Here is a 6,135-nt window from a genome sequence, read left to right as displayed (position 1 = left end):
GTTACCAGATTTCTGTGAACAAAAATTGAGGCGTTCTTAAAGCATCGAATCCGAGCATACAATTTTGTTTTTAGAATAAAACGACATAACATCTTTTAATACAGTTTTATTTAAGACTAAAAAAAAGAAACTTGAAAATTATCGCGAAAATGTATAACGCAATATATACATTTCCGCAAGTTAAGGGTACTTTTCTTTGTTTAAAAAATGTTTATTATTTTTTTTATGAAAGTATTGCTTACTATCTAAAAAAAACCATGTCAATCAAATTTTTAAAACTTTATAGAAAATTTACTAAAATTCGACGAATTTTAACAAATGTTGATCAATATTTTAAACTTTTTAATAAAATGTCTAGAACTTTTTAGCATGCCGGTTTATAGTCCATCGACAAAATAAAACATAACCAAAGATCATAGAAAAAATGATGCTGGCTATGTTTGCGGCTGCCCTTTATTCATATGGAACACTTATATCTACGTCCCGACTTTTAAAAGTTATTCAACGGGACAATTTTTTTCAAAATCCGTACTGTCCCGCCAAAATCGGTACGAATGGTCACCGTAATTATAGGTATTTTTTTGAGGTGCGAGTCAAAGTAGCGTACGCAGCGGGTGCAACCCATCACCCACGTCGATTGAAAAACGATTCTTCGCACATTATACAAACATGTGTGTGTGTATATCGTACATACTTACAAGCCGGCATAAATTTAATTAAATTCCTGTTTTCCGCGCGTACAATTTTTCAGCACCAGCTTTGAGCAGCCCTTCGTTTTTTTTTTTTTGAAATTTAACTTTTTTTCTTTTTGCATTTCGCTTTTGTCTTTTGTTTATTATTGCCTTGCAAATTAGGGTATACGATAGTCGCACAGGTGGTTGTAAAGTTGATAAGAGCAAGCATGAGACGTACGATGAGCTGTTTTTAAATATGTACATTGTTTACAACAAATACAACAATCGTGAAGGTAGCCATAGCGCTGAGAAACATAAAATACTCGTAGTGACCCATATTTAAATGTTTTTCCATTGCTTTTGACGGCTCATTGTATACGTTTTTTTTGCACAGCGCCAATTCGGCGCATAACTTTTGATGTGCTTACAAATAGCTTTATTGCCCATTTATTTTGTACGTAAATTTTCCACTGAGTCATATCCATAAAATTTTAGTTTTAAATAACTTTAAACTTGTAAATATGTATGTACGAAAATTTTTCAATATAAACTCATTCCTTATTATTCAGTCTTTTGTGTATATATTCGCTGAAGCCGATTCTAAGAGGGATTTATGTACTACATACTAGTTTGCCCTCACCCACTTAAACTCAGCCGAAATATAAGAAATTTTCACATTTATCTTTTCTCTAACCCTCTTCTAAATGTTTTCTAACTAAAATACTCTAAAACCTGCTTCGGCTGATAATGGGTATCATACATACATATATATTTAAATTCCCTAATTTTCTTAACTCAAGTTGATTTTGAATTTTAAAACAGGCGGTAACCGTCCTGCATGTACTTCAGAAGTGAAGCATTTTCAAAATAATTTCGATATATGTATAGCCAAACTGTAATATTTTATTTTACTTTTTAAATAATTCTTATATCAAAATATTTTCAAACTACAATATATTCTGTCATATATTTTACTTTTTAATCATGTACACGATATTAACATTTTGCAATGCAGTTTGCTGTTACAGAATATGGTGAAAATATCAAAACAATAACTTGAAATTTTAGTTCCCGTGGAGTACGCCTTTTTGGCGAAACAAAAGCGAAAATTTTTTCCTTTATCAACTGAAGCACCTTTTTTAAAACTACCCACACATCAAGTTTTCCAAATTTTATGAGCGAAGGTATTGGAGTTGAACGAAGTGGTTCATCTGTTTATTAACCAATTATACAACAGCTTCTTTTGGAAGTCCTCAATATGCTTTGAAAATGAACACAAAAGGGAAATAAAACAAAAAACCTTGAAAGCACTAACTTTTGCTTACAGTGTACGCGGTAGCTCTAGAGGATTGGAATTATCGTTTAAATGTCGCATTCACGCACTTCTCTTCCTTTTAAACAAATAATTGCGATGAACTTAGCTTTACTGCTGTCTTTTGTTTAAAACACTTTTGACGTAGAATACGTCTTACCTTAAGGTATGGGGGCTATGTTCAAATGTTGTAGTTGTAATTTTTAGAGATTCACAAAAACGCTTATTGCACGAGAACTAATAAAGCGATTTCAAAGAAAAGTGTGGCGTTTCAAAGATAAAATTCCAAACCTGTCGACATATTCATTTTTGTAAATAACCAATTCGGTTTCTGTCGTAAAAACAACGGTAAACATTGCCTTATTTTGGGGTCAATTTTGAGCCTTTAAAGTGCTCTAGCAACTTATTGTTGGCATATATAACTTTCATTTTCGGGATATAGGTTCTTTGGAGCAGTAGAAATATTATCGGGTACAAATTTTATATAAATTTAACAAATATTGAGCATTTTAAGGCAAAAAATTGTTGAAAAAATTTGCAAATTTTTTTCATTACCAAAATGCTCGAAAACCGCGCGATTGATTTTGTTTTTGTTTTCTTTAATCAAAAATTCAAGAGTTTTCCTTTCGTTTGGTATATGGGAAGTATTGGTTGATATCTTCTATATATGTTTATTTTATTCAAATATATGGGCATAAATGATTTTCCATACAAAATCACCTCGTCATAATTTTGCAAACACGTGCACGCATTGGAAGCGTGGGAAGGAGACAAAAAGTATGTATGTGTCCGTAAGTACATTTTTCGGGGTTTATCGGTATAATAATCGATACTTTGTCTGTTTTATTACCGATGTTTTTATCGATTTTGCTATCGAAATTTTTATCGATAATGTTATTGATTTTGCTATCGATATTGGTATCGATATTTCTATGGATTTTGTTATGGATTTTGTTATCGACTTTATAATCGATTTTGTTATCGACTTTGTTATCGATTTTGTAATCGATATTTTGATAGATTTTGTAATCAGTATTGTTATCGATTTTGCTATCGATTTTGCTTTCGATATTTTTTCGATTTTGATATCAATATTTTCATCGATTTCTTTATCGATGTTTTTATCGATTTTGCTACCGATATTATTATCGCTTTTGTTATCGATATTTTTTGCTTAGTGTGTGCTTTTGTTTTTTTACTTGGATATGCTCTTAACCATACCACGTATTCTACGTTTAAATTTAGCGGCTGTATCTCCGATACAGCCTGCAGGCCAAGACGAAGGCGCTGGACTGTTCCTTTTTTTTTAAATAATTTAATTTTACTCGCACAGCTTGTTTCCAGCCGCTTGCTGGTTGTCGAACTGTCAAATTTCGATTATCGATAACTCTACAGTAACTGACGATAGTTGACATCCGTAATACAAATTTTCTTTCCAGTTGCGTTTCCAGCTGGCAACCGAACCGTGGTTGCGTTGCTATCCGTAATCGACGCATAAAAGTATCGCATTGTCTTCCGAAAAGATTGGTGCACCACGTAGCCTAACTTACGACACTTTGGCCATAGAACAATTGTGTTCGCAAATTAACATATAGACTGACAACAAAAATTATGCAAATTCCGAATCGCAAAATGGGGAAAAAAAAATTTCGCACAAACAGCACAAAACTGTGTGCGTGTGTGCATTTAAAAACGCCACAACATCTCCGCTCAGCTGCTACCAGGAAATTGATTACACCGACACAGTAAATTAAGCAGACATTATCTTTGGCTTAAGCGCAGCACTCACCCACAACCAAATGAACGATTTCACAGAACTACGAAAGTGCATAACAAATATGCGCATTAAGAGGAAAAGTTGAATTTTCAGCTTAACCCCTTGACAGGCAACTAAACTTTCAACTGCCACAAATCAGTAAACTACATAAAACCCAATGTCATTCACTAACGTACATATGTACATAGATAAAGCAAAGGGTGCAAGCAAAGCGAACAGGCGAGCGGTGACCACTGACGATTTGGTTAGTCAGTGAGTCAGTGATTCGGTTGTGTGCCCATTTTGCAATGTGCAATCACCACAACGATGCATTTCAGTTGCAGTTTGCACAAAGGCAAACATTGTAGCAATCGTGCTTGCGTGCCACGCCTACTTCCGAGCGCATGTTTTAGGCGGTTACTACTAATTCGCAACTGTCTAATACTGCAGGCATCCTTCGGGCAGCGCGGTCATCATCATCCATGCAAGGCAATACTTTGCACAATAATCGTGCGGCAATTGCATGCAATAAATTTTAGCAAGTGCACTTGTGGCTAATGCAAAGTGGTTTAAGTCGGCGCCAAGAGCAACACTTTCAGTGAATGGCTGCCTAGTGGCGTGTGGGCGGTGAACTGAGCGAGTGAATGAAAAATTCTTATATCCACTACTATGTATGTATGTATGTATACTAAAGGCATATCTATGTATGTACTGGCGCACTGCGTGCGTTAAACGAAGAAGCCACATCAGAAATGTTGGTGACGGCTGCCAGCTGCCAGTTGCATACAAATTGCTTCATATTGCTTGTAGTCGTTTGTATTTTTGTTGTTGTTGTTGTTATGCTTTTCATTGTAACAGTTGTAAAACTCGTTGACTTTACTATTTAATATAGTATATATATGTAAGTATTTTTCCTCCACTTTTTTCTTGTTGCATACATAGCTCCACTTCGTATACGAAAATATTTTATATTTTATCCATCTGCCTGTTGTTGCAACACAAAGTTGCTTACATGTGGCACGCAGCCGAAATTGAAAAAGTTTTCGCATTTTTCGGCACATCGGCGTTGGCAATGCTGCCGACGAAAAAGTTAAAAATATTTATTTTATTCAAGACCGCTTTTCTTTTGTAATTTTTTGATGATGCGCGTTGATGGGCCTTTCAATTTACATTGATTTGAGTGCATGGATTGAATATTTCGCTGTCACTTTGATTGCTGAGCTTTCAGAAGTAGGAAAATGTGATTTTCACCCCGACTTAATGGAGTTGTCAGGGAAATACGAAATGACCATTGAGGGAATACCACAAGCGAGTGAAGTAGACCGCATTTTGAAAGCGATTAAGTAGTATATCGTCGGTGATACTGCAAAACGGTATATGTCTATTAGTACCCTTCACACTTAGATGGTCTCTTACGTGCACCGGAATGCATCTGTAAATCGTTACAGCCTAAGAAACGAATGAAAAAATTGTGAAGATGAGCGGTTGCCAGAAGCGATCAGATAGAGACAGCAGATAAATTAAGCACCAGAGGTAATAAGTGACATAGAACATTTTTCAGTATCACCGACGATGTAGCGACTTTCAATAAGGGTGGGTTTTTGATGAAATCGACGGGTTGCCAGATATTTATAGTACTAATATTATGAATGTGAAAGTTTGTGAGGGAGTATGTTTGTTACTCTTCCACAGACTGGTTATAACCTGGATTAACATAAACTATATTTTTAAGGAGAGTTGCCACCTTTTTCAAAAGTAAGCATCAATTAATGATTAAGTTAAACAAAAGTTTACAACAGTGTAGATACATAGATATCAAACGAAAGGGATCCAAAAAATTTTTATTTCCAAAACATTTTTTTAGAGGGTTGCCACCTGCTTAAAAAGTAAACATCGATTGATTATGAAGTTAAATAAAGTATCACAACAATGTGTGTGTCAAAACAAAGGGCCTCAAAAATGATTTGTGTCGAAAATATTCGTTAAGAGAGTTGCCAACTGTTAAAAAATTTAAATTAGAGTTTAATAAAATGTTTAAAGAAATAATTTAATACAAGCGTCAAACGAAAGAGGTTTAAGAAAGTTTTATTTTAAAAATATTTTGTAAGGGGATGCCACCTGTTCAGAAACTCAAAATCAATTCTATAGACTATTAAAATAAATTGTTTTATGGAAGGTTACAAACGAGGGATGTTTTCTAACGCTGTGGCTATTTTGAAAATATTTATGCAAGGGTTGCCAGCAGTTGAGGAATTTAATTGATATGTCAAAGGAAATCTTACTAATATTACACTGTACCGCAAAATCAACGTTTTGCTGGGTATTGAACCAAACCAATTTTTTTTGAGAGATTGGGTCACAGTCAAAACAGGGATTTATCCGTTTCTCGAAGC

This window comes from Rhagoletis pomonella, unplaced genomic scaffold (assembly GCF_013731165.1).
Source record: "Rhagoletis pomonella isolate Grant_MI unplaced genomic scaffold, Rhpom_1.0 Rhpom_scaffold_00005, whole genome shotgun sequence".
Lineage (NCBI taxonomy): Eukaryota > Metazoa > Arthropoda > Insecta > Diptera > Tephritidae > Rhagoletis > Rhagoletis pomonella.
The sequence above is the reverse complement of the archived record's forward strand: the minus strand, read 5'-3'. Positions refer to the sequence as shown.